Raw genomic sequence first — 26,867 nt, 5'->3', positions numbered from 1 at the left:
ATTGAACCGTCTGTACTAGTATCTTTCAGATTCTTGTGAACTTACATTTTGAATCTTTTTTCATGTGAGACAGATAGCACTAGTCTAAACTGTTCTCCCTCCTTCTCTCATACGTAAAAGTCTTCAGCATGCCAAGAAATCAGCAATGCAGAAGCCTGCCCATCTTTACAGGGAAAAAAAAGCTACTCTCTCTTACCTTACAACAAAGTGATATCCTTGGTCATGGTCATGTGAAAATATTTTTGAGGTATCCTTTAACAGCCTTTAAATATTGAAGCCTAAAAACAATATTTGCTGTTTTACCTTTGAAGCTTTAACAAAAGCTTTGTTTTAGCATTTACCTTAGTGTGCAATAAGAGTTAATAATCAAATCCATCCCAACCCCCACAAATGTTAAACAAAAAGATAAAAGAAATGCAAATAGCTATTGTCATGGAAAGTTAAAGTACCTGTCTGTATTTTTAAGTGAAAACTATTATCTCTATCAATCAAAATTTAAGAATACAATAGCGCTAATCACACAAGGCGCTTTGACTGAGGTACTTTTCCTCATAAAAAGTTTTGTTTTTTTTTAAACCAGAGTATAGAAGTAATGTACTTACAGTTAGATATGGTATTTGTAATTTTGTTATTAAAAACCCTCACCAGTCTTATTGTTAACAAATGATTCTGAGTCTGTAGGCTGATTTGTACCCAAGAAAACCAAAGTCCCTAAATATTTTAATAAGATTGATGAAATTTTATTCAGATGCTCACACTTTCCAACATGTGGTGGAACAGCACACTCTTCTGTTTGAGACGAGTTACTCAAATGAAGGAAATAGTTAAATGGTAACCAAAACTGCTACTGGCCTTGATACACATTTTCCACATTTCTCCAAATACTCTATGTATTACAACACGCTGCTTTGAAGATGTGCCCTCTGTCATTTTTTTTTTTTGGTTTTGATATAAATTCTCTCTCATTTGACTCCGAAAAGGAAGCTGCACTGTATATACAGTAGAATGTACTGTACAAGCACACTGCACGGATTTTCTAGAAAGTCATTTTTAAAACTAATTTGTTCAGACTGAATCAGAAATAGAGCTGTAGAGTTAATAAGTATGAGAGCAAGCAACAGTAATTACATGTATATTAAAAGAGCTGGAGATTAAAATGCCTATAGTAAACAGTTAACCTAGGATGCTATTATGCAAACTCTGTTCTCATGGAGGGATCTCTCCCACACTGAGCAGCAATAGGACTGTCATTTTTTCCCCCCGCAATATCAGGTTCCCTAGTCTATAGTCCTGGTACTCTGCATCATGGCTAACATCTCTAGTGTGCTATTAATATCAATGAAGAGACTATTCATTTTCCACAAAGAAAAACCTTCTTATTACAGCACACACATTCTGGTGAGGACCCTTGCTTGGGAGACAATAAAGACAAGAGTTTCTTGCTGCTTTTACAGTTCTGTGTTGCACATTGTTTGAAAGCTTTCGGCAAACAATGGAAGCATTATCTTCAGGATAGTTACAAAACAGGATTTGTTAGTACAAAGAATAAAGCTGAACTCCTTTCCCCCACCCCTCTCCCCAAAAGAACCTGTCTATTGCAATACAATAGTTAGCTCTACGTTCAAAGGTATACTCCAGAAGCACCTGTATTCTTGATCTAATTCACTGCAATAAATGACCTCAGCTGACCAGGACAGCTTTAAGGAGGACTGGACAATAAATAATACCAAGCCTTTTGTGCGTTAATAAAGGGGAAGAGAAACAAAAAGTATCATATTTTAATGAAGTACAAACTTACCCATTAATGAGGAGGAGCAAGGCTTTGTGCTGTATAATAATTCCCAACCAACTGCAGAAAGTTGAGAGTTTGAAAACACGAAAGCACTTTAACTATCCAGGCTTTCTGTGCTTCAATACTGGCTGCAGTGTAAGGAAGCAGGACTGAAGGTATGTGGTCTAAACACAACAAAAGCCACTGCCTTACTCTAGATTAAATATGCAGGAAGAGGCCCCTTTGCATAAACACAAACACTCAGCAAATGAGTAACTGGCTCAAATCAGACGCCTGCTGTGCATTCTACCTGTCCTGATCTCTGACAAGCTACATAGCCTGTTTAAGAAGATAGTAGCTAAAAAAGCACACAGCTAAATTCTGTGCTCACAATAGTAAATAATAACAGCAATAATCAATATGAATCATATTAATTTCTAATCTAGGAACTGTTCTGGCAAAATAAAATTAAATAAAAAATCATTTGTCAGCCCCACATTGGCTTTATCACATACCCCACACCTCACCAAAACAGAAACAGACCAAAACACCACCTGAAAATTCATTTTCACTCCAAATAAAAATTTATTAGAATTCCAGTCCATTCTTTTCCTAAAAGGGGGCTTAAAATTAATAGGGAACAGTCACTGTTGAGTTATAACATAAAATCTGAATTTCGACAATCTGTGCTGTCCCTCTATTTTCTGTTTTGTACATAAACGACATTTCACATACAAAGTATAGTTTTAATTATTACAAGTTTAATACACGCCCGTTTATGTTATGTGGGGGAAAGGAAGAAATTTCTGAAGATTTTTTTTTTAAATGTCAGTTCTAAAATAATCCTCAAAGTATCTCAAAAATATATTTACTTCCAAAACCAACTAAAATGACTAAAGACCATGTTTCCCACCAAACACCCCTAAACATTTATTATTGCAATTAAATATACATGATGTAATGCCACAATTTATTCTTGTTTCCAGAAAAAATAAATACGTTCTAGTCGCACTCACCCTTGAACCCCAAGAACAGAATCAGAAAGCAAAATGTTTAAGCAATTGGAATTCACTAGTGTCCCTTCTTAGCTTAAGGAGTCAAATCACATTGACCCTTTTATTGTAAGTCCTAGCTACATGTTGGTTTTAGTAATTTAATTATTTTTAATAACTTGCAGTATTAAATGATTGCTATTGAAACATAAATAAGATTATACTCCCCTGCCTTCTTTTCTAATGCTGCAGACTACAGTATGATATGTACTGTACACGACTGCCCTACGTTCCGTACCTAAATTTCATTCTGAAACACCACTTACACAAAAGAGGATTTGGGCTTAAAAAGAGGCACCGTATATTCACTTGGATTCCAAAGCATGCAGCATGGTTGATTTGGTAGGATACTGGATTCCACTAACGATACTAGCGAAGAACAAGAACTTTTCATTTGACTAACCTATTTTATTACCCTTCCTTGCACTCCTGTAGCATAAGGGGAGCAGAGAAGAGACCATTTTTACTTTCCCTTACAGATATTCACGATCAGAGCAAAAAGAAATATAAAATTGCTATCATGAGCCAGTAAAGTCTAACAGGATAAAAAATCTGCCATGAGGGGATCCCACAAGAAATTTTAGAACCCCTGTATTGTTCACTATTTTTGCATTGAAATGACCTTCCAAATAAGGTGTTAGATAATACGGTTCACATAGACGATAGTGATCTAACCTTGATGCAAATAAACCATAGAACAAAATTTAATCAGTATATCACTGTGTAAAAGCCTTTGTCCATCCCAATGGAGCTTCTAATGACTGTTTTGGCACTTCTGGCTGGTAGTTATGCCTCCCTGCTCATATATATCTCATACTGGTTGAGCAGGCTAATGGAACTGCTGTTAGTGGAATCCAATATTAATGCTCTGTATCGTGCAAAACTAGATGCAACTGAATATATTATATAATTATAGGTAGTATCTAATTCCATCAGTATTAGATACTAGACTCTAAATTAATATTTTAATAAGGAAAGTGAAATAAATACCACATTTCAGGTAAGGTGTCTATGCATTCTGGATCTGCCAGTCTTCCTGATGTAAGACTGCTCTATACTGAAGCAAACAGAAAAGACATAGGACTCTGACAAAAATCTGTAGGCAAGCTTTACATGCTGAGTGACACATACTGATGCACAGAGTCAAAGATGTCATCTTCATGCAAGCTCCACTAACTATAAGCTTGAGAGAAAATGAAGCAAAAAAAAAAAAAAAAGTGTGGGGGGTGGAGGGAATGGAGTAAGACCTCCAGAAAATAAACAGGGTGTACAGTTTCAAAGGCTACAGACACAGACATTTCATTGTTCAAGCCAATTATCAGTGGAAAATAATAACAACAGATGGATTCAGAGTCACTGACTTTTCATATGCACTTCATCTCTGCACAACAGATGATGAAATGCGAGAGCTATCTCAAAAAGGCAAAACATCTTTCAGTAAAAGAACTCTATACTCCAGATGGGGACCTTCTAAGGCAGCTGATTATCTTCTAATAATGTTGTAAGATAGACTTACTAAAACATTTCAAGAACTGATCAGATAGGATGAGTACAACGGCATCATTATTAGAAGTAGTCTCTTCAGACTTGTGACTAAAAACAGTCAAATTTCAATAAGGTTAGAACTGTATGTTTCTTGTTTTCACATCAGTTACTCTTGGTTCCAATTAAACGGCCCAATCCCGTAGTTTCCAGGCTGGGAAGGAATTCAATGAGACGTCTGCCTGAGCAGAATAATGCAGGATTGGGCCCACCACTTGGGAATCTGTGTACAGCAAAAAAATAAAAAAAAGAGCTCTCCCCTAAACAGGTACTACTCACGTGAATAAGGTGGACTTCTACCAGTGTACTCCTCACCCACAGAAAAGAAGAGATAAAGTATATTCACAATTATTTTGATAGTTTCCAATGTAATTGTTAAACACATAGGGACCTGATTCTTTGCCTATGTACCTACAGTGAAGTAAATCAGGAATAAACCCAACCAAGTCAATGGAATTACACTGGCATATAACTGGTGTGATAGAAGCATCAGGCCTGTACATTGTCAATCTTAGTTAAGAAACCTCTTAAAATAAGTCATCCTTTATGGGAAATAAAGCATAATTTGCTTTCAAAGGGAAATAACAAATATATGTAAATTTTGGTGGTTCCGGTGATAAGCAGTTCCAACAAATGTCACATAAACATCCAGTTAAGAACCACCTACCTATCATAACCATCTCCCACTCAACCTGAATACCACAAAGTATGTGTTTTTGATAACATGAATCAGGTACACCACAATTTCAAAACCTAAAATAAGTAATGGAAACATTAGCTCATTAATCTTTAAGACAACATTTCTTTATTGCAAGCACACTATATAACTAGCAGTTTTTAAAAAAAATTAGTTTGCCATTTTTGCAGTTCATTCTCCAAAACACACAAGGAAAATTTAAAAAGTGACACTTCTTAAAATCAATATTCCAAAGGGCGCTGGGTACGGAACAAACACACACAACCTGCCCCTATTGCTAACTTATTTCAGAACTCAAAAACTATTTTTAAGCACAATTCTGTTGACTCAACAAATTTAAAATCATGTAAAAAGGGGGGAATGGAAGTGAAAAAGCACAGTATTTTCCATCTTTGCAATGCACTTTGTCAAAAGTAAATTCAGAGGGGAACACACAAGCACAGAGAAAATTTTGCCCAAGGCAAAATTCTGCAACTGCAAATACAATTCTAACTGCTTTAAGAAGCAAACAAGTACACAAAAGATGTGTAATACAACCATCTGGCTCTGCTCATGCTATATCAATAATCTCCAAAGTTTATCCCCACCTCCTTAACCAGCCCACACTGATGCCACAAAACCAAATGGCATCACTTATGCTTCCTGCCCATCACATTTTAAAATGGTATTTAATATGCCTACAGTACGTTTTTGCATTTAATCAATTTCTTAAAGGAAAAAAATATTTTAGCTTCTCGCGTTATTAGTTCTGCTTTTTCTACTTATTGGGAGCTACAAAACCACTAAGACAGTCCTTGTGGTAAAGGCACTCTCATATCAACACACTGCGTCAGGTATCTGGATAACGTACTGGTCAAAATTTCAATCTCATCTCTTCTCTAGTTTTGTGTCACAGAGTGAAAATAGAGAGGATGAAGAATTTTGTGCCCAACAAAATCACCTGCTCAAGAAATATGAGTATGTCGTATTTGATATTGGATTCTGGATTTTGTCTCCAGATGGGATGTGAGAAGAAAATGTGAGGAAAAGAAACGAAATATTATTCACATTTTTCCATCTAGGATTTCAAATATTTGCACCAACTATTTTAAACTGCCCACAGTGAAGGAATCAGCTTGCTGTAAGCCATTTCAGAAATTAATATTTACCTGTAGAGGTCTGAGGTGAGAAGATTGGAACATCACAATTCAAGTTTTTCCCTTCCTGATGGGCGGACATAGGCACATGTTACATTACTTACTCGATAGGATGGATCCCAGAAGGCAGTACTGGAGCATGTGAATAGCACTGGATGAAAAATATCCTCTCGTGACAATAAAGGTAAAAAATGGGTTAAAAAATGCATAGCACCACAAGCTCATAAAGGAGGATTCCTCTCTGCCTGTACTCTCCCCATGTTATGCTTATTATCCTGTCCCAGACATCTAGTACAGGCCACCAACATGCTGGGCTTTTTCACCGATGACATTCATATCATGTATTATGAAGCCGCCTCTTACACAACTTGCCACAACATAGGAAAAGACTGTGTTCTCTCAAACATGGCCCCCTCACAACACAGTCGCTCACACTCTCATTTGCCAGCCTCCTCTGTCCATCCTCACAAATCACTCCTCTTTCTGCGCATACCACAACATGTCCAGTTAACACTCACTTCAGTAAAAGAATTGTTTGAGCATGGCCGGTGTGGTTTCAACTATATATTGAATATCTCCTGAATCTACTGGGAAGAGTGATAAAAGATGCAAATGTTTGATAGCTGGAACAAGTGCTTTGGTGCCCGAACAAGTCCTATCATGAACACAGGCAAGAGCCATCTCTCCTAAACCCAACTCCCGAGAGGCATCTAGCACCCCCAACTCCCACTGAAGAGCATGGGAGTTGAAGGCATTCGGCAATTTACAAGAGGAATTCAGCGTCACTCAGGCCTATTAAGAAAGGACGTGGATAGAGGTAGAAACAGTACACAACGCATTTCGTGCACAACGTGGTTGCTGCACAGCATCATTTATGCTGCCTAAGCAGGCCCCTCTTATCCGAAGGTAGGTTTTGAGCCCTACGTGTTTAACTGAAAGAACAGTTCGCTTTTGTTTGGGGTTTATTGTGTTCTTTAGGGAAAAATCACCAGTGTAACCATAATGATTCATACTGTGAAAGCTTGACATAAAAATGGTACCAAAAACAATACTTCAAAGGTATTTACAGAGCACCAGTCACCGCAGTATTGAGGTGCTGACTCAAAGCTCTTATTTTTAATTTACTACCTTTCTATAATGACAAACCCAAGTCAAAATTCTGTTCAATGTTAAAAATGCTGCTCTAAACCAAATAAAATGTGCTTTCTGAAGGAAAAAACCACCACCACCAAGAATACACCCCTTCTCTGCTTCCTGACAGTCCTGACTCAGGCAAAATGCTGTATGGAGCATACGTAAAAGAGGCAACATTTGACCCTCTAGCAATAGACTTCCTATTCATGGTTTTCGATTTTCAGAGTGAGACTACTGACTGAAACAAGCTTAGCATAGCTCTCAAACACTCAGCCAGAGGGAGGCTCCCTCTTGGTTAATCTAGTAGAGCTGATGCCTATAGACCACAAGAAGTCTCTGGTTTGAGTAACAAGTGTGGTTATCTGCAGGACACACACGGCGAATCCAGCCACCGGATGGGGGACTGCACTAATTGCTTAAGTCTGCTCTAGTGTCTGGCCATCAGTTGGCAGGCACAAACACATGGCTGCCTACCAGGCATAGGTTAGCACAGCTGGAGCCAGATGACTAACTATTAAAGATATTCTTCCAGTGTCAGCATCTGGCTCCTTGGCACGCTCCACGTACAGTTGAGCTGGTTGTTTCAGAGACGTCTCTCTAGCTCTGTCTTGCAAAGTAGTTAGGCTGCTGTGGAGCTGCATGGACTATTTTGTCCTCCTTTAAAAGGTGAAATGAAAAGCTTTTCACCTGCCAAGACAGAGGTTTTGGTATCTGATTTCACGTGCAACTGTTGATGATACCACCGACACCTAACACAGAACAAGAAATCCAGCTGCTTAGGTGTAAGAGCAGTCATTGTTCAGTGGAGGGGAAACACAAACCCTAAGCACTCATGACCTTGGTACAGAGGCAAATGGGATTATTTTCTTTGGAAATAAACATTTATATTGGTTAAGTCTGTACCTATATTCAGGCTATCAATCTGGGATCACGAACACTTCGTTAATTTTTTTAAAATCCTTTTCAGTTTGATTTTAATACGAGATGTCTCTGACTTGACTGTACAACTTCTTTGTAATAATTAATAACAGTCTTCCACAAACCTAGGGCTGGGTGAACGGCTCAGTGAACTAATCCACACCTGGTCTATGTAAAAATGGGCTCATATTTTCCAAACAGAAATAAACCCCCTTTATATGAACCAGGTTTGGATCCAACTGCTAAACCATTCCCACATTCTACACAGGCTTTTACTATGATTAAGGAAAGAGGTGGTGCTTAATGGGTGCACATGGATGTCTGCAGACACAACAGCTCCTTCCTGAGGGCCAGACACATATCAGGAACAATTCTGAAACAGAATTAAACTCTGTGGGGCAATTCTACCTTAAATGATACTTGCTGCAAATGCAGATAACCGCCATTTTACGTACAGCAGTATAGCAGAGAACAATTTGGCTTGGTCTCTTTTCTCTTCCCAAGAAAAACTAAGCCTGTAATGCAAAATGACTGAGAACTACAAGCTGCCCATGCCAAAATACAATATTAATATATGTAAAGATTAATTTAGAGGAATACAAAGTCTAACTAAAACATCGTAATACCTTTAAATAATGCTTTAAGTTCCATTCCTGCGCATTTTTCGAAACCACCGAAACATAATGAAGTTTTACTTTCAACATAGCATTTATAACTCATGTCAGGCTCTTAAAGTAACTTGGACCACACGCTAGGAAAATGTACTTGCTTATACATTTGCACAGCTTACAAACTGAAGAGCATATATTGCCTTCCATCCACTGACAGAATTCCCACTGGCACAGACAAAGGTTCTATGCATGGATCAAAGACAATATATGTACCTAAGAATATTAATTTTTTTTAAATAAATTGGCAAAAGAGTAGAATCCAACGGCTAGTTTATTTTTGTTGCCTTCCCGGCACTTTTTCTACCTTCTCCCACTTATTTCACAAGTGCTCCACTAGAAATCTTTGTGGCAAGGATTATGTCATACTGTCACAAGATCAGGTGTGAAATATAGGTATGAATAAATATATATCTACAACCACATTTAATTTTCAGTGGTTGGGCATCAAGGGACAAAGACATTTTTATGCAGAAGTATTAACCAAGAGTTTAATTTTAAATGGTCTGGATTTAAAAAAAGCAATCACTACATACGGTATGGGCCTAAAACAAACAAAAACCTCTCTCCCTCCCCTACTTTTGGAAAAAGCAATTCAGAGTTTTAAAAATTACAGCTCTTTATATTAAAAATACAGAGTGCTTGATTATTTCTTCTTTTAAGTCACTGATACCATGCAGGATAATCGTACTTTATGCATTGGTAATAACTCTTCACTGAAAATAAATATATATTTTACAGTAATCAGGAAGGAACTATTTTGTTACCTTTTCACTGGTAGCCATTTACTTTGGCACTGAATTGCAGCATGTAGGAAAGAATACAGTATATGTGCTAACACAAGAAAAACTAGACTCTAGGATGAATATACAGAGAAAGACAAATTTAAAGGAGCCTTCTTGCGTTCTGACATAAGAATATAAAAATGACACGAGCATGAAAAGATTAGTTTACATGCTTTTCAATCACAGCTGCTGCTCAGAAACCACGATACCTTTAAAATGACATTCTAAGGAAACAGATACAGTGTGGCTGCAGCAATGGCTAGATATAGCTAACATGAAATTAAAAGGGCACTTTTTATTTACATACTTCATACAGCCCTGGGCTGCGGCACAATTATGACAAGATTTTTAGTATGATTAATTTAGAAATAATCTACTGATAAATAAGAGTGCACTGCAAAGGATTTTGCAGAGCAAATTTTTATCACCAGCCTTAGATGTCAAAACACAGTTTTAGGGACAGTGAAAGAGCAAGCTTCTTAGTTAATATTTAATAGGGTGCTAAAGATTCCTTATACAGGACCTCTGAACCATCACTGACAGCCCCACAGTGTGTCCCTATCTCTGCAAAGGATGCAGGCCCTCTCTGTATAAACCAAAATAACATTAAATTTAATCAAATCATTCAATTAATAAATCACTTGAGTGGTCACTGCAGCCCAAGTCCTATGTAATTTCATAATTTTAAAAATATTTGCACTCTGCAACCACTGAGATTGGCGGCAAGGTTCCATAATACACACTTAACACTTGAGTTGGAGAACAAATTTATTTAATAAATGCAGAGGTAAGTGCAGTAATGCCACACCACTCAAACTGCCAAATCACTTAGAGCACCTTGGGAGAAAAGCAAATATACTTTTTCAGGATTTAAAGGTACATCATTGCTATAGCTGGATTCTCAGGAAACCCACCTGATTTTCTGCATTTGCTCTGTCACAAATTGTCAGTTGACCTAGCTTTTCTGAAGGGCAACTGAAATAGAGGCTGGGGAATCAAGATCACCAAGTCAAAGACACATATCCTTTGCCTTTTTGCAGTGCACTCAACTGATCATCTTCCATTCTCTCCTTTGATCTGTGCCCCATTTCACTACCCTTTCCCATTTTCCTCCCTGCCTCACTGTTCTTCCCTTTTTGAAACTCTCCAACTCTTCTTTCAATAAACCCCATTGCTCTCTTAACACCAAGCCCGCTCCGTTGGTCCAGTCCTCATGTCTGCACCTCTCTTCCCATCACACACTGCTCCCTCATCCCATTTCCCCCCAAGCCCACTCTTTGGGCATCGTGTTGGGGATGGCGGTGGCAAAGATAGCCATTGTAAATAGAGCAGGAGAGGGAAAAGGAGAACAGAAGAGAGGCATTTCATCAGGCCAAGGGGAGCTCAACAATTTCCAGTGACAGCAATGGAAGTTCCTTAGCTCCATGGAAAAAAAAAAAAAAAGTCATGGGCAAACTGGTTTGCATCCGTATTCCCTGATATAGGATTCAGCCTTCTAATGAAAGTAAAATGGTTACATCTGCAGGCCCCTGCATGTAATAAAGTCATGCTAGCACCATGAGAGAGAGAAGTTGGCTTATTTATTAACCGAATAGCGACCTTAAACGAAGAGATAAGACAAGCCAATAGATTCCCTCACCCAGCCTTTGGGTCTGAGTTGTGTGCACTCATATAGAGTTCACATTCATTCGTGTATAATGCAGCTTTAAGATTCTTGATGACTTTTTGGTACTGAAGTTGATCCATATTTCATTCACACACACTCCCCCCAACGTTTTTGCCCTGTCCTGGAATCAGGATAGTTCTTGGTGATCATTCTAATTGTTTCCAATGCAAAGAAATACAGGGAAGTTTTCATAATAATATTCTTCCTCAAGCCAATGGATGTACCTCTACATTCACCACCCTGACAAATAATACAGCTCTTGAAAGTCTGTTTATATTACTTTTATGGACCTATTCTACTGCTTAAATCAGGTCTCATTAAAATTGTCATCTACATGAGTATGCCCACTGGGAAATCTACATGCCAGAGCTACTCCAGTTCCATGGGCAGCGCTCAAAGGGGACTGCATATTGCAAAACAACTGGAGGAGGAGGAGGAGGAGAAACAGGAAGACTTCAGGATAGCAAACAAGTTACTCCTCATTCTCCTGTGAATTCAACCAGTACAGCTTTTACTCATGTAGAGCAAAAGCATTCATAAAAAATATGCTATGTCAAGACATCAGAAGGAAAAGTAGGTGTTCCTCACAAGGCCAAATCTGGCTTCAAACTCCCATTTTATCATTGGAATGACAAGCTAATATGCAAACACTGCACCCGACCACCGACACTAAACACACGATCTGCACACTTGCTCTTCAGTTTAATTTTTAATAGTAAAAGTACTTAAATCTTAATATAAATTTATTAATGTTCAAATGAATACAATTAAAAGCCATCATTTCATCTTCGTTTTCTTCTGCGTTAATGACCTGGAAAATCTCTTTGTCATTTGTATTAGCAAGGATTATTGCTAATATATTCAAAAACAGTTGTTTTGGCAAAGAAGTAAAAATCTTTGATGATGAAATTTAAAGTAAGGGGACTAATGAATAATATATCTTCTGATTTTTGTTCCGCTGTGACACATATAATGATATATAAAATGGTCATTTATTATCACCACATCTCCTAGGAAACAGACATGCCAAATTGCTCTGTGCGCACGTGTGTGTGCATGTGGGACAGAGAGACAGAGACAGACTTATGGGAATGGTTTATTATACAGAATGTCCTCCAAATATATAGTCCTAAAATCCCAATTTACAAAGACATTTTTAAAGCTAAATTCTTCAAAAATGGCTGTCCTCCTGCTGGCTAAAATGAAAACGTTGACATTAAAATATTTCGGGGGGTGGAGAGGTTCTCTCTTGTGTTTTACAAGTTTCCAACCCTGACAAATTAACTTTTGACTGCATCTAAATCTAGCAATGCTTCTTACTGACAAAAGCATCTTTACACCAAGTTCACTCAAGGAAAGTATTTACTATAAAAGTCATTAACTTTTATATAATATCTGTGATCTTTGGGTGGGGGAAGGGAAACTCCACATAAATGAAGCCTATGTACAACAAATATCAGTTGGATTCTAACACTTACCCAGACAAATGTAGTAATGTTTTTTTCTGGTGGTAGCAAGCTATATTTCTTTCATTTTTCAAAAATCAACCAAAACCACCAAAATACTCTCTTCAACGTTGGCCTACTTTCTTCAAATAATAAGAACCTCTTTTATGGTCTAAACTTTAATATACAACAGAAGAATCTGGCAAACATTAGCCAAATAAGCCCTAGCCAGCGTACACAAAGTAACGCATTAGTCAGCTACTTTTAAGCAAAATGGAAAAATTGATATTCGTCCTCCAACCTCCAAAAGCCCTATATTATTGTATGCATTTTAGGGTGTGTCTATGCAGAAGAGGGGAAGTGCCTCTCTTCAGATCCTGGTTCCCACTTCCCTGCTTTGCCCAAATCTCTAGTTTTGAGTGTCAAATCTGCTCTAAGTTTGTAAGCTGATCTCCCCCAACTCCCAACCCCCTCAGTCTGCAGATTGTCCCCCTGCCAAAAGATAGATATGGTAAAAATAAGCCATTGCAACTAGATTTCTTTTCACCAGAACTGCATACATCATTACCCTAGATCACGCATTTTTCCTCCAGCCAAACAAAGGACCACAACACACCAAAGGCAAGTGACACCATCCTGAGGCTTGAAGAACTGATTAGTTCAGATGCAACCCTACTTGGAGCAGCGTCAGTGCCGTGCCTGTATGAAGAATCCTGAATCTAAAACTAACTCCAGGACATACATACATACATAAATATAAAATAATAATGGTGAGATGATCTGGAGAGAATGCGCAAATCAGAGAGCAGGAGTCAGCATGGACAAAGTCATGTACTAAATGGGAGTGAACACAAAGAACTTAAATTACAAAACCCAAACTTTAGAAAACTGATCTGGTGTTAGCAAATTTGCATATTTTGCATAAGAATGAGGAAAATTCTTAATCATCTACCTCAAAGAATGGATTCCAAAAGTCCTAGAGCTAAACTCGATGAATGATTTGATTAGTGGAAAGACTGTGTGTAATGACATTGAGAAACAGCTAATGCCACAACGGGGAAACAATCATTCATAAATTCAATTTTTACACCTTGGAGACCACAGGAACAAGAGATAAGGAGAGCTGACTCTTTATAAGTCAGCATGTTTTCTAATCCTGATGTAGGTCCCACCACTCAGGTAAAAAAAAAAAAAAAAAAAAAAAGACAGCCTTCATCCCACCAATATAAGATTCCCAAGGGGAGAATAGTGAAGTCTCTCTCCCGTACCCATCACCAAACCAAAGGTACATCTCTTTTCTGGGATGTGAGGCAGCAGAAAGGTTAAGGTAAAATCAGTAAGAAGAAAAAGCTTGAAATGACACTCTGCAGCTAGCAAAGGTGCTTTGTAAATCTATATCGGTCCGATACTGCTCATGTCTTTGCTTTCTAACTTTGACTGGACCACTGTTTTCACATCAAAGTGTTATTTTATTTACAACTGTTGTACATGTGAAGAGATCCAGTTAGGCCACTTTCTGCCACATAATTGCATTCATCCACAAAACTTGACTGGAAATATCTGCATCTTGTGCCCACACTGGACTTTGGGCCTTCCATCTTAGATGCCATGGAAATGAAATAAAGTCCCAAGATGCACTGCTAGGAGAATAGATGCCTGACCCACTAGTACAGGATGCTCCAAAACCATTTTTTAACTGATGGTTTTATCCCATCACCACTTCTCCATTGTGGCGGGTGCAGAAGTAGGAACGGGAAGCTGTTCGAACAATTGGGCTCCACTCTGCTCTGGACTGTGCGCTTCCTGGTCCCTCTGCTGCTACGCACTCCTGCTTCCCCGGCATTTGACTGAGAGTTCACAAAGTCCAGTTATTCTCCTGCCTCTGACCCATGAATAGCCTGATCCAGCCTGACTCTGGTTCCCAACTTGTGGTTCTGCTCTCTAGTTTGTCTCCTGCTTCTGACCTCCCCAATATCTGACCAATCCAACTCTTGACTCCTGTCTTGTGACTGCAGACTCTGGCTCCAACTACTAGGTCTGTCCGCCCACGATCTGGCCGTGACACCGTTCCCGCTTCCATCTCCTGGATAAGGGGCAGGAGAGAAAGGGGGAGAGAGAGAGAGAGAGAGAGAGGGAAAAAAAACATCACTCAACCATGAGTCTTCCTTGCCCTCTTCCCAGATCAGGAGAGGAAAAGCCCTGGTCTATACTAGGAGGGTGGATTGATATAAGTTATTTAACTTCAGCTACGTGAATAACATAGCTGAAGTAGGCATACTTAGATCGACTTATCATGGTGTATTCACCACAATGCGTCGACTGCTGCAGCTCCCGTCGACTCTGCATGCACCTCCCGCGGTGCTGGAGTACAGGAGTCGACAGGAGAGTGCTCGGGGGTCAATTTATCGCATCTAGATAGACATAATAAATCAACTCCCACTGGATCGATACACTACAAGCCAGGTCGGTGGGCAGCGAGACATACCCAAGGAAAACAGTTTATTTTCTTCCTTCCAGTTTGGCCCTTCTGCCACTCAAGCCGTTCTAGCTTCTTCCTGCCTCTCGCTGTGCCTCCACTTAGTACAGGACAGTGATGGGTCAGAGACGGTAGCTCGGAGGGATGCATAAGGAGTGCCACTGACCAAGGAATTAAACTCCACACTTGTGCAGTGGAGAGAGGATACCTATAATTTGAGGCATGCACTAAGAGGACTTTATATGATGGGGGTGTGTGTGTGTGTGTGTGTGTGTGTGTGTGTGTGTGTGTGTGTGTGTGTGTGTGTGTGAGAGAGAGAGAGAGAGACACACACACACACACACACACACAGTCAGTCAGGTGGACAATAAAATTCAGAGCTGCTAAGAAACCAAGCCCACCCCCTCGCTTCCCCCCCCACACACACACAATTCCAAGTCAGCCCAAGAGATGTTCTTGTGATACAGAATAACATAAATAAGAACAAGGAATGAGGAGAACTAGAAATAAGAATAAGGAGAACAGCATCTGCTCCGTGGTACAAAAAACACATTTCCTTTTAAGAACTGTGTGAGCTCAACACACTCTAGCATGGACTTCTATTAGCTCAAAGTAAGTAAGTAGGAAAAAGTGACCCATGCAGAGCCCAATCAGAATCAGTACTATCCATTCCCACAATTTTAAAAATGTTTACCATCCTGAGTTTTGGAACACTAGCAAAGATTCTAAAGTATCCCCCCAGTCTCTGCTAAAGAGCAGTAAGCTTTCCACCGTACGCCTCACAAACCTCTGTTCTCCATAAACCTGCTCAGTGTTTACCTGTGTTTGGATACGATCCAAATATTCTGTACAGCTCTCTTTTACATTTTGTTCTCTCTCTCCAAAGCTCTGGCAACTGAAATCTATTATGATGTCAAAAGGTAGCTGACAACATAAAATGTATCCCGCTGAGTTGATGCTGCACACTGCTAAATTTACAACAACATAAGTATCATAAAAATTATAAGAACTGCAAATTAACCACTGATTTTTTTTTTCAGTTCACTGACATACATAATAGTAAAGATCTGGATAACTTCCAAACATCTTTACAACTATTTAATTTGTCAAAATCTATCAAGTGTATTTCAACCACAAACTTGTCCTGTACAGCACATTATCTTTCACATACTTATATTAGCCTCAAAGGCAACAAAAATAAAAGGTTGTATAATTATTGTACATCGACACTTTTCCATAGTAGTATATTCGTTTTCCACATTGCCTCTCCATTATTTTTTGTTGAAACTGACACAGCCAGCAATGTTTTAAGACTATTTTTATATTTTGTTTTTATTTTCCATTCTTCACAGTATTGCTTTGAAAGTTCAGGAGGGAACATTTCTTTGTTGGCCGATTTGACCATATTTCTACCCTTACAGCGTTTCATGTTTCTCATGAAGCTCCTATCAGCAAACTTCTTGTTTACTTTACTGTTTGTGCACCACAGGACCAGACTCTGCGACTATAGCTACTTCACAGTTGCTGCAAAGCAGCAGGTAGAGGTTTTTTGGGCATGCCACGAAAATGGGGCTATTGCTTTGTTTAGAGGCGTCTTATTTATTTTATTTCTCCCAGTAGTTGTTTTTAAAGAGATATTTACAATTTAGAGTACATTTCTTTTATTTGCCTTTGTAGCATTAACCAAACTTCAAGCCTCAGTGTACTTGGCAATGACTCTTAACTTTGAACACTGCGCATATTAATTACTGTAGACATTACAGGGTCTTATTCATAAATGATTCATTTTAATTATTTCATTGATAACTTAATTGCATTAGGAAGAGACTAAAGTTGCTCCAGTCATTCATTTTTATTGCATTTTTAAGTGTTTATGCTTTATGAGTATGTGGATGACTCATATTAATTAGCAAGCACCTTAATGGTCATTCCTACAAGGAAACAACAAATCAAATAAGTTCTTTGGGACAGGGAGTGTCTTTTTATTACATTTTTTTTTTTTTTTTTACTGTGTGCCAAGAACAGTAGGACCCAGATCATGATTGGTGCCCCCTGACACTATTGAAATACAGATAAAAATAATAGTTTGAAAGGGAAGTAAATTTTAATAGTAAAAAACAAATCAAAGCAAAATGGAATTCAACTCTAGCCAAAGAAGCCATGCACAACATTGCCCTAGGATATTACTTCTACCATATTTGCTACAGCAAAGCAGCCAGAAACTGCAAACTTTACTAGATAACTGAAATGAGAAATGAACAAGATTCAAGTTACACATGGGGTGGGGTGGAGGGAGAGCGAGCAACCAAGCATAGTGGCAGAAAATGAGCTCGAGTGTGCCCATTGTATCACACGAGAGCAGAGTATTAGCACTTTTTGTAGCCAAGGACCAGATCTTCAGCCTCATTCCAACAATGCAAAGCATAAGAATGGCCACATTGTCTCAGACCAAAGTTCCATCTAGCCCAGTATCCTGTCTTCCGACAGTGGCCAATGTCAGGTGCCCCAGAGGGAATGAACAGAACAGGTAATCATCAAGTGACCCATCCCTTCTCACCCATTCCCAGCTTCTGGCAAACAGAGGCTAGAGACACCATTCCTGCCCATCCTGGCTAATAGCCATTGATGGACCTATCCTCCAAAGCAGACTTAAACCTGGCCAGCTGCAGATTCCATCAACATGCAGGACTCCCCAGTTGTTGCTCCTAGTGTCAGAGACAGGGCCAGGTTGCTGCCACATACAGCCAGTTCCCAGCTGCTGAAACAGATGCTAGTGGCTACTGGCAGCTAATGCCAGAGAGAGCAGCCCTTAGGCTGCTCTGTCTCACACCAACGATTGGGGTCACAAAGGTGGCTTAGTGCTACCTTTGCTGCCCAGCCCCTATATTCGCACTGAGTTCCATTCAGATGTGTTTGAAGATAAAATGTCTGCACATGCACGAAAGGGATTGCATGAGACAAATGTACAGGTGCACCATCAAGGCTGATAGGCTCCAAAAGCAGTCACCTCCTCCTTTTTGTTTTAAAAATAGCCTTCCAATAGGTAGGGACGGACGGATGGGGACTCCAACCCACTCTTTCTACAGTGGTTGCATTTTCAAAGCCTTCTTCTGTTTTGAAAGACCCTACTAGTTTGAGAGAGAGTCAGTGTACATAAAACGGTGAATGTGGCCCAGAATCACTAATACCTCCCAAAACAGTGGAAACAAATGCAACCAGTGTACCTTCCCCCAAAAAGCTTTAATAGCATTAAACTCTGAGTTCCTAGACAAGACAGGGAAGGAGATGGGAATGAGGGTATTCTAAGTTGGAGAAACATATCAATACTGTGGCCAGTCCACCAGCAGAAAACAAAACCAAACCTCAAGATGCCAGATTTGTTGGGATCATAGATGCAGACATGGCCACTGCACTATCCATATCTTCTTCCTGCCAGTTCACAAAGCTGCAGCTGCCACGGAGACATGAGTAGTAGGAGACATGTCACATACATGTGCCTGTCCACAAATCTCATCCTACCCAGGATCCTAGGTTTGGTGTCTTGGCCAGCCACAGCACTTGGATTTTACCATTACTGCAACTGTCTCATTTTTGTCAGCTTATAGGAGGAAAACATCAAAGATGCAGAACATTTTAATTAAGTAATTTCTTTTAGAAGGGGGAAGACCAATCTGGGGCCTGTCTTGACAGGATCACTTTAGAACATCCAGCAATCATCTCTTTCTAAAAGCGTATTAATGTACTGGACTGTGCTATACTACACTTATTTCAAGACCAAGCCTCAACCACAGTGGCTACTTATATATGGAAGCAGAAGTATGGGTTATGACATGATCGGTTAAACTCCATTCCCCCAAATAAGCCATATGGTAAGTCTAGTTATATTATCAAATCAGAGGGGAAAAATATTAGTTTTCTTATATTTTAAAAATACTCACAGAATTTTAGCTTGTAAATACACTCAAATCAAAATTCAGGCGATGTGGTGTTAAAGATTAAGTATGTTCCTAACTGTGAAACTCTGACAGAGTATGTTTTGTCCTTTAGGGTAAAATTAGATGCGTATTTTCCTTGCACTGTATGCAAACATGGTACAGTTATATACAAAAAATTCACTTATCAACATCCTGAAACCACTATGCAAGTGGCTGTGGAGTAATTAAATAGTTCAAAGTCCTCTGAGTAATTCTCACAGTTAAGCATAACTGGAAAAAAAATCATCTTGGTACAGTACAGGAGAGAAAGACCGCTGAGACTCTGCTCCACATATAAAGTAAAGGACCTTACACAAGAAAGGATTTGTTGGGTTTGCGGATGGAGTGGGGGAGAGAAGAGGGTCATCTGAACCTGAGGAATGTTCCACATTTTATTTGATCGAGGGGGCAGAAAAATAGCATGCATGGATTCGGATTTCCCTCAAAACTGGTCCAACCTACCATCTTTAACACTTAGCCTCTGCGCTGCCCCTCCCCTGAAGCTCCAGGACCGCATAGCCACAAAAATTGCTTCTTATATTTGGAGACTGGTCCTCCTTTGAGTAGGGGGTTGGACTAGATGACCTCCTGAGATCCCTTCCAACCCTGAGATTCTATGATTTCAAAAGGGAAAGACCCCTTCTCCAGCAGCTGCTGAATGCCACTTTCTGTGGCCTCCTTTCTCTTTTCCAGTAACGCAGTTTACGATGGCCACCGCCGTTCTGTGCTAGGGGGGGCCCTATATTTTTATGCTGGGAGTCCTTAATAATAACAATCCACCTAGGAGTCAACCTAATTGCCACGCAATAAATCCTAACTGACAAAACCCAGTCAGAAGAGAAATATTAATTAAATTAACCCAAATCAAGTGATTAAATAGAAAACTGAAGGCTAAATCAATAAATCAGCAGTAAACCCCAGACCTACTGACAACAGCCACTCCACCCTTCTTATTGATCTTTTTTGCTTTGCTTGAATATAATCTCCTGAATCTCGACTGAATTAATTTAAAGCAATGGCACACCTAGCCAGGATAAACCCTGCTTTAGTTTTAAACATTACTTTATAAAATCCCATGTTCAGCAGTTGCCACAAGTGACATGCTTGATGCATTCATTTGCATGCTATTACCCAGAATGCTCTTTCACCTAAGTTGCTCCTTACTGGTGCTGGTACCTCAATTCAAAGAGCAAACTACACAATTTGGGTGTGACTGTGGACACTCTAAATTGTCCCTGTCTGGGAAGAGGTAATTTTTATAGGCAGGGCCAGAAGTGCAACCAATCTATCTTATTACTGCCCAGGTTTAAAGAAACCTTAATTTAACTGACATTTTAATCTGGGAACAAGTAAGAAAACTAAACCATGCATCTCCCTTTGATAAATTTATTGATCAAATGTGTTACACCGATGTTCTCTACAGCATCATTATGGTACTGTACATGTTCACCCTGGCCATAAATCTTCAGCAATATTCCACATGCCTCTGCAGCAGCTTTATTGGAGACGGGGAGTTTAGTAGAACACAATAAACCTTAATGTTATTTATTTTCCATTAAAACAGAAGTCACACTTTATTGTATCCATTCCTAGTGAAGACAAGTTCCTGCCTCCCAGAGGACAAGTTTAATATGCAGACTCTTGTAATAATATTGACAATGGATGAAAATTGTACATTTTATAAGGGAGAAGACAGGTCATTTAATGTTTTATAGTAGTTGTGCTGATATCATAGCTCTCCCCAAACTGTACTTTTATACAAAATTATCGCCTTTCCTAGTGAATGACCTAAATTGAAACTATGTAGGGTAGGTACAGCGGGACAGACTGACAGCCATAAACTGTCAGAGGTCCATCGTCTTCAAGGAAGCTATACTGATTTATATCAGCTGAGAATCTGGCCCAGTATTGTCACTAAAGAATTTAAATTTGCTTCTTGACACAAGTCAAGCTAGTTATATCAACAAGAAAAAATAAAAAGATTTGAGAAACTAAAAAGTTTTCAAGCTGGGAAGGAAAGGGGTTTAATCTACTACAGTGGTCAGCAACCTTTCAGAAGTGCTGTGCCAAGTTTTCATTTATCCACTCTGATTTAAAATTTCGCATGCCAATAAAATACATTTTAACGTTTTTAGAAGATCTCTTTCTATAAGTCTACAATATATAACTAAACTGTTGTATGTTAAGTAAATAAGGTTTTAAAAATGTTTAAGAAGCTTCATTTAAAATTAAATTAAAATGTAGAGCCCCCCGAACCGGTGGCCAGGACCCGGGCAGTGTGAGTGCCGCTGAAAATCAGCTCGTGTGCCACCTTCGGCACATGTGCCATAGGTTGCCTACCCTGATCTACTAGTTAACTCTGTGCAATTGCTGCTAGAAGAAGGAAACAGAACTGGGAACAAGTGAAGGAGAGAAGACCAACCATCAAAAAAAAAATGAAATATTGCTTATGGATTGATAGTTCAGCCTGCAAAGAATTCAGGAAAGTAGGGTATTATACATAAAGCCATCAACACTTATTAGACACAGGAATTCAGTACAACCACCAGCTGTACTGGCTTTGCAAACTTAACAAAAGTGTCCACCTTTTTCTCATTATCACTGTCCCTTTCTTGCATGTAAATCCACTGATATTGTTCAGAGAAAATTGTTACGACCCTTCTTGCAGCCTCTGTTTAAACATACTGTAGTTAAAGGGAAGGGGTAGGACATGTTTAGCCTCATATATCCCCCCCAATACATTTGTAACATAATGAAGCAACTAATGAGAATCCAAACTGGGTTTCATATTTGGATCAGTAAGATGATAAAATGGATTAGATATAAATGATACAATATGAACCCCAAACTCTGTGTAGTTGTAAAATACAAACAAATAGCAATTGCTAGCTAAAGTTGATCTGAAATAACGTAGGCAAGACTGGTTACTATTAAGTAACCTGCCACATTGTGTATACAAACTGCCTCTTACTTGATAGCAACTATCCCCCAGGAGAACATTATCAAAGTGGTAGCTTGCCCTAATAAATAAAGAACTAATTCTTTGTGCTGCTGCCATCATTGTGTCAAACAGATTGCCATTTTATTACACTCCTTAAAATATGAAGCAGGAGACTCCTTTTCCTGAAATACTGGCTAGATAGATGACGCCCTTTAAATTATTGGTTTTTTGTTTTTGTGCTGTCCCTGATCCTGTGCAATGTTGTTGCTTACTTTGGAGGTGGAAACAAAATAAAATGGCAAGCCAGATCTCTCCATTCCAAAGGGAGTGGTTTCCCAAGAAAAGCATAGTTTCGTTCCTTTCCTATTTCCTTTCAGCACCGTAGACAAACAGGCAGCAGACCTGCTACTAAGATCAACTACAGCAGCAGGGACCAGTGCTAATTCAGAAATATCTGTTTCAGCTTCTGGGCAGCAGGTGGCCTTCCTTGGAGGCTACCTGAAGTGTTAGAGTGATTGAACATTTCTGACTTCTTAATTCAGTGGGAAAGGAAAGCAAAGGATTCTGGAACAGCACTTTTTAAAAGTTGAAATGAGGTGAGACCCCACTTACTGTACTGAAAAAGAAGGTAAACTTGCAGCCTTATTCTGAGGATCTAAAATGTGATTCCATTTTTTATTACTACAATTACTGTGGAAAGGAACTTGCCCCATAAATAACAGACATCTTAAAAACAAAAATTTGTGAAAATACAACCACACCCCCACCCCTGAAAACCTGTAAAAACAAAGACCGATAGGCAGCCCAATTGTGGAAGATACAATGCCAAAAATAATAATCATAATAATTAACAAATTGTTCACTAATACAATAGATCATTGTGCGCAGAGGTCTATCACAGATGTGATCTAAACCTAAAACTTGGAAAGGTTAGGATATTGGAGCCATGATATATAAAATCTAACCCGAGTTCCAAATATTTGATTTAGCAAAGTAAATATGGTTGTTTCTGTCGGGTGCAACAAGCATTTTTCAGAGTGAGGACATACAGTAAACATCTGCTAATCATACCCACAGAAGAGGAAACTGTATTTAAATCCAAGGTCATGTTAATAGCTTAAAATTAATTAATAAAACTCAACAGTAATATTACCCAAGTTTCCAACAACGTCTGCTTCCTGTCACTCTTGGACCTATTCATTAAAGCACCACTTTCTTGATATTATTGCTGAATTGTTACAAAGGTTTTGGGCTACACAATACAGGTCTGACTTAGAAGTAACATTTATCATGTTATGATATACGTCTCTGAGTTACTACTGTAGCATGTGGACACAGTTTGTGAACATATACATACACACAAAAAAATTTTGCAATGTGCGGTACTCCAAAAGGAAGTCTTGCATTGCACGCATCTGGGTCCCCTGCAATGGAGTTCTTCTGGTAATCACTCAGTCTGTTGAACTGAAAATTAACATTCACTTGTGAAACCAGACATCCAGGGTCTGGATGTAGTACTTGCATTTTCCTTTCGAAAGAAAAAAAAATTGTGTTTTCAAGGATCGTTGCTTTCTGAGCTGATTCTGTGGTCTGTCTGGAGCCCTAGGTCAGACAGAAAGGGCGCCGTTACAGAGGAATGGTTTAGTTAAATTAATATCAAATCAGGGGACTACTTTAATATTTTGAAACCATTTTACTTGCTGAGAAACAAATTGTACAAACTCAAACGGATAATGGGCCTCATTTTCCTTTCACTTTCGCTGGTGTAAATCAGAGTGGCTCCACTGAAGTAAAAGGCAAATAACTGGTATAAATGAGAAGAGAAGGAAAATGGAGCTCCACCGAAAAGTGGTTTTCAATTCCAGAATCTGCCTTCTCCCCTAATACAGCTGTACTACCAATGATTTCGGATTATTTCTCTTGCAAATAAATTTGGCTTGTTGGCTGGAAAACCTGAGTGCACAGATGTCTGTTCATTGAATTTCTATACACTTGAAGGATGTGAAGTTATTCCCTCTGTTCCATAATGTTAAAACCATGACATGACACGCATTCTATATAAGTTCCCCAGCATAATGCATTATTTCCCTGTGATTGTTTATTGTTATTTGTATTGCAATGGCACCATATCCAATACACTACTACAAACTACACAATTTTATGCTAAACAGATGTTCTCACTTTGGTAGGAATTACTTATTTTCTATCAAACCAATACAATTTGTGCCTTAAAGACAAAAAAAAATCCTGATTTTTTAATATTTTTTCCCTACCTTCTGAAGACAGTATGAAGCCTGGTGCAATGGCCATTATGGAGAGAAGCAACCTTTGTCATTGCAATACTGGGCAGAAGGCTACATATATATGGAATATAAAGAATTTTTTTCCCTCCAATTTAAAGTCAATGAGTATATCCAGCACTATTCCAACAAGTCCATCAAATAGCTCTCCTCATGCACAACCCTATTAAATATTATCTTTCAAATCATTCAATACAACAAAGAGATCAAATGTCATGAAGTTTATGGAATTTGTCCCGTCTTTTAGAGGCTATTCTTTCTAGTACTGCCATTAAAAGTAGGTTAGACAAACAACTGTCAGGGATGGTCTAGATAATACTTAGTCCTGCCATAAGTGCAGAGGACTGAACTAGATGACCTCTCGAGTCCTTTTCAGTCTACGATACTATAATTCTAGGTCACTCAATCTAGTGTGCTAGTTTTCTGTCTTGGAAGGCGCAGGTAATTTCCAGTAATAAATAGTAACAGTGTACCTCTTCCCTGAAACTCCTAATTTTTGGATGGCTCCATGACAAGTCAGGGGGATTCTCCACACTTCTAGCACTCATCTGTATTGTTAATGCTTATTAGGGGGATACTGATTGGTCTCCAGTGCATGCAAAAAATTATCTTCTGGTGAACTGGAGAGAGAGACAGATCTAGAGAGACCTTTATAATACTACATCCGATTTTGTTCCAGTATTGGTCAAAGAGATCCCCGAATTCTGACTATTTATGCTGAAGTTTTATTCTTCCAGATGAAAACATGTGCCTTAGTTTTTGGTTCCGTCTGTCTGGTCCTCTATTCTCCGTACAAACTCCAGGAATGAAGAAATGAATGCAGTCAAAAGCCCAATCTGACTCAGCATGAAAGTCTGAGCTTTTTCCAAAACCACAAGTTCATAGACACACAGAACCGTGTTTCTGTCAGGAGCATTATGAGCAGAACAGGCTAATCTAGTAGAGTGCTTATCATGGGACTGTAGCCCCAAAACCTCCTCTTAAAATGTAAAGGGAGAAGCAGAGGCTGTTCACTTAGCACTGTGCACACTCCCACTCAGTACACCCACTCTTCTCTTTTAATGACCCTAGTGAGAAATATGGGGCCTGTAGGTAAAAGAAGCCAGTCGCCAAGGACGTGCAAACTGTGCAACTACATGGGACAGCTCATTGCCTGCAGTGTCCTTATGTCCCTGATGTGACAACCACCCATGGGCAGAATAGTAGAACCCAGCTTGAGTATACATGCACCGCTGTATGCATGCAGCAGCAGGTAGCAGTGAACAAAACACAGTGCGAGTAAAAGATTTTCATGAACAGAAGAGGAGCAGCAGACACTCGATTGGAGAGGTAAGGTGGGAAGGGGCTAAAGGGGGGAAAGACGGAGACGAGAGACGACTGAGCAGAGGGGAGCAGTGGACAGAAGGAGATATGGCAGTGGGTGTCCACCTTGATAATGCTTAAGCCTCCTATTAACGTGTGTAAGACTCCAGCACTGGATAGAGAGGCTGAGTTCAGCTCAGACTGACCAGCTCTTGCAAAAATTGGCTGATATCAAGGTTTTGTAAATCCAGTTCCACCCATGATTAAACTGAGACTAAGTCCATGAGTAAGAGAGAGTCACAGAACGTGTGTCACATTGTATTATATTACATTCCAATTCAGATGCCTCATACAGGCTTCATATTTTTGGAAGAGAGACAAAAGAGTAGGTAAGTTTATATGTAAATTCATAGCAACAGATAATAGGTTGCAATAAATAATAGTGGTTAAGAAATTCATTAGCCATTCAGGCATATATATAAAATGTATCACTTTGAGCTAATGTATTTCAATGCACTCTGCTATCATCTGCATTGGCTACATTTTGCTGAGGTGAAGGGCTTTTTAATCCAAATCAGAAAGTGATGTTTCTGCACTGACACACTATTTTATAAATTATAATTAACAGACTTACTGCTAATCAGATCTCATCATAACTCCCCTGAGGCCCAAAATGTGGGAAACAACAGAACAAATGATCAAAGGTGCCTCAAGCCAGCCTCTGAATTTGTGTTTGTAATGTTGTGCACACAAATCTATGCATTTACATGCATGAAACGGATAGGAAGCATGATCTTGTCGCAAAGGCACATGAATGGAAATCAGAAGACCTGGGGTCTTTTTCCACCTCTCCCACAGACTCCCTGTATCTCCTTGGGCAAATGATTTAAAGCGTAATATTTAAAATCAGGTGCAGCCACTTGCTTACAGAAAAAATTGTGTGCAATTTCACATTTTGCGTGTGCGTGCACTTGCACATGTAAATTAATCATTCAATTCTGTATGTTGGCTCACATACAGTTACCCACGATCAGGCCCTTAACCACTGTTTGCTACTCTT

At 39.1% G+C, this 26,867-nt stretch overlaps 1 protein-coding gene across 15 annotated transcripts in view; it reads right to left on the bottom strand.

Moving 5' to 3' along the window:
- FOXP1 (forkhead box P1) overlaps positions 1 to 26,867 on the bottom strand; it is a 507,886-nt gene that overhangs the window by 300,673 nt on the left and 180,346 nt on the right. For 2 of the 15 annotated variants that reach the window (XM_030568523.1, XM_030568521.1), the window contains exon 1: positions 3,282 to 3,292. The exons of 12 other annotated variants lie outside the window; for them this stretch is intronic. The gene's annotated coding sequence lies outside the window, so the exon portion shown is untranslated. Of the gene's footprint in view, positions 1 to 1,798; positions 1,898 to 3,281; positions 3,293 to 26,867 lie in introns of those variants that run through there. One more of the 15 variants, XM_030568522.1, reaches the window with a different exon arrangement.

This window comes from Gopherus evgoodei, chromosome 7 (genome assembly GCF_007399415.2).
Source record: "Gopherus evgoodei ecotype Sinaloan lineage chromosome 7, rGopEvg1_v1.p, whole genome shotgun sequence".
NCBI classification, from domain to species: Eukaryota; Metazoa; Chordata; order Testudines; family Testudinidae; genus Gopherus; species Gopherus evgoodei.
This window is presented reverse-complemented; position numbering and strand designations above follow the sequence as displayed.